Genomic DNA, 3387 nt, shown 5'->3' with positions numbered 1-3387 from the left:
GTGTGCCTAACGTGTGGATAGCTCGAGATTTTCGTTCCGGACCGATGTGACCGGGAAGCATCACGCCGCTGGGACTTTGAAACTTTCGGCACGTATCGAACAGTTCTTCTCTATTATCTCGAGAACGGACACGACGACCGTACACTTTGAGCACACAGCAGCGTGTTTTAGCATGCCAGCTACACGGTGGTGTGCCTAACGTGTGGATAGCTCGAAATTTTCGTTCCGGACCGATGTGACCGGGAAGCAACACGCCGCTGGGACTTTGAAACTTTCGGCACGTATCGAACAGTTCTTCTCTATTATCTCGAGAACGGACACGACGACCGTACACTTTGAGCACACAGCAGCGTGTTTTAGCATGCCAGCTACACGGTGGTGTGCCTAACGTGTGGATAGCTCGAAATTTTCGTTCCGGACCGATGTGACCGGGAAGCAACACGCCGCTGGGACTTTGAAACTTTCGGCACGTATCGAACAGTTCTTCTCTATTATCTCGAGAACGGACACGACGACCGTACACTTTGAGCACACAGCAGCGTGTTTTAGCATGCCAGCTACACGGTGGTGTGCCTAACGTGTGGATAGCTCGAAATTTTCGTTCCGGACCGATGTGACCGGGAAGCAACACGCCGCTGGGACTTTGAAACTTTCGGCACGTATCGAACAGTTCTTCTCTATTATCTCGAGAACGGACACGACGACCGTACACTTTGAGCACACAGCAGCGTGTTTTAGCATGCCAGCTACACGGTGGTGTGCCTAACGTGTGGATAGCTCGAAATTTTCGTTCCGGACCGATGTGACCGGGAAGCAACACGCCGCTGGGACTTTGAAACTTTCGGCACGTATCGAACAGTTCTTCTCTATTATCTCGAGAACGGACACGACGACCGTACACTTTGAGCACACAGCAGCGTGTTTTAGCATGCCAGCTACACGGTGGTGTGCCTAACGTGTGGATAGCTCGAAATTTTCGTTCCGGACCGATGTGACCGGGAAGCAACACGCCGCTGGGACTTTGAAACTTTCGGCACGTATCGAACAGTTCTTCTCTATTATCTCGAGAACGGACACGACGACCGTACACTTTGAGCACACAGCAGCGTGTTTTAGCATGCCAGCTACACGGTGGTGTGCCTAACGTGTGGATAGCTCGAGATTTTCGTTCCGGACCGATGTGACCGGGAAGCATCACGCCGCTGGGACTTTGAAACTTTCGGCACGTATCGAACAGTTCTTCTCTATTATCTCGAGAACGGACACGACGACCGTACACTTTGAGCACACAGCAGCGTGTTTTAGCATGCCAGCTACACGGTGGTGTGCCTAACGTGTGGATAGCTCGAAATTTTCGTTCCGGACCGATGTGACCGGGAAGCAACACGCCGCTGGGACTTTGAAACTTTCGGCACGTATCGAACAGTTCTTCTCTATTATCTCGAGAACGGACACGACGACCGTACACTTTGAGCACACAGCAGCGTGTTTTAGCATGCCAGCTACACGGTGGTGTGCCTAACGTGTGGATAGCTCGAGATTTTCGTTCCGGACCGATGTGACCGGGAAGCATCACGCCGCTGGGACTTTGAAACTTTCGGCACGTATCGAACAGTTCTTCTCTATTATCTCGAGAACGGACACGACGACCGTACACTTTGAGCACACAGCAGCGTGTTTTAGCATGCCAGCTACACGGTGGTGTGCCTAACGTGTGGATAGCTCGAAATTTTCGTTCCGGACCGATGTGACCGGGAAGCAACACGCCGCTGGGACTTTGAAACTTTCGGCACGTATCGAACAGTTCTTCTCTATTATCTCGAGAACGGACACGACGACCGTACACTTTGAGCACACAGCAGCGTGTTTTAGCATGCCAGCTACACGGTGGTGTGCCTAACGTGTGGATAGCTCGAAATTTTCGTTCCGGACCGATGTGACCGGGAGGCAATACGGCCCTGAAATTATTAAATATTTGTATTTATTCGTCCTGTGGTATGCTACTAACATATATGTTTCATTTATTCTTTGTTCGATTTGTCGTAGTGGGCTGTATCGTGATTTGTTCGGAATGTGGTTTTCCGTCTAAGTTCCAGCGGGTCGCCCGGGCGGTCTGTCGTTGCGGCGGTTTTCCCCCGTAAGCGCGCGTGCTGTGGACCGTGCGTCGCCGGCGTCCCGGCCGGCCGTTCGGTACCTATAAGAGACCGAACGGTACGGGCGGCCGGTCGAGGCAGCGTCGGGCGCTTGGCTATTCTTCGACCTCGGTCGAGAAGCAGTCATCGCTCCTTGAGATTTTCTCAACTGTTTTCGCACCGTGTTTCGTTCCGCTACTATTTCTCTATACAGCAGTGCCACGAGTCGGTGTCTTTGACCGAATGGCTCTTATGTGGTATACGCGTCAAAGCGACGCTGATAGACTTTTATACACGAACGTGTATAATCGTACTTTACTATGCATCAACTCTTACAGTCCGAGCGATTGTATAAATTGTTTTAAACTAAAATTGTCGGCTCCTCTCCGTCGAGAGAGGGCATTTGGGACGACACGAGCAAAGATTGAAATACGGGTGTCTGAGATCGATGAAACCGGCGTTCGTACGTACTTTCTCGATATGAATAGTAACGATAGGCGCTTTCTCGAAAAGACCGGCATGACACTTGTCCGCGCTTTCTCGACCATGCGTCGATGATGCCCAGCGTGTAGTATCCGTGCCTAAACGATGGATGCCTAGCGCTAGAGGTACTTGCACGAAGGTAGTGCGCTGCGAACGAATCGTGTTTTGTCGATTGTGGGATACTATTTTAAGTCTCTAAGGGAGAAAAGGAAAAGAGAATTGTGATGGATCTTAAAATTTCTTTGAATTGTGAAGATGTAGAGTAACGGAGGGAACTATCTCAGTCAGTGGTAAAGGAGTGTTCCGAAAATTTTAAAGTTGCATATTTAAAAACTTAAGCTGGAAATATGCATGCAAAGCGTAACGAAATATATGAAAATGCATTTTATGAAGTTGTGTTATATAAATGCAAACAGTTTGGTGGAACTGTAAGGAAGGAAGGAGAGAGGAGAAGTAAAGTCGACCGACCGGTCTCTGAGCGAACCGGCGGCGGCGATATGAAAAGATCACGAGAGAGACTTTCCGAAGCTCCCTGGTTGATCCTGCCAGTAGTCATATGCTTGTCTCAAAGATTAAGCCATGCATGTCTCAGTACACGCCGCATTAAGGTGAAACCGCGAATGGCTCATTAAATCAGTTATGGTTTCTTAGATCGTACCCACATTTACTTGGATAACTGTGGTAATTCTAGAGCTAATACATGCAAAACAGAGTTCCGACCAGAGATGGAAGGAACGCTTTTATTAGATCAAAACCAATCGGTGGCGAGCGG

General features: G+C 49.6%; 1 non-coding gene across 1 annotated transcript in view; it reads left to right on the top strand.

The window, feature by feature from the left end:
- Positions 1 to 3144: 3144 nt before the first annotated feature.
- LOC143154489 (small subunit ribosomal RNA) overlaps positions 3145 to 3387 on the top strand; it is a 1924-nt gene continuing 1681 nt past the window's right edge. Inside the window, exon 1 of the ribosomal RNA XR_012994125.1 lies at positions 3145 to 3387. This exon is cut by the window's right edge and continues 1681 nt beyond it. This is a non-coding gene — a ribosomal RNA (small subunit ribosomal RNA).

Source organism: Ptiloglossa arizonensis, unplaced genomic scaffold (assembly GCF_051014685.1).
Source record: "Ptiloglossa arizonensis isolate GNS036 unplaced genomic scaffold, iyPtiAriz1_principal scaffold0023, whole genome shotgun sequence".
NCBI classification, from domain to species: Eukaryota; Metazoa; Arthropoda; class Insecta; order Hymenoptera; family Colletidae; genus Ptiloglossa; species Ptiloglossa arizonensis.
The sequence above is the reverse complement of the archived record's forward strand: the minus strand, read 5'-3'. Positions and strand labels throughout refer to the sequence as shown.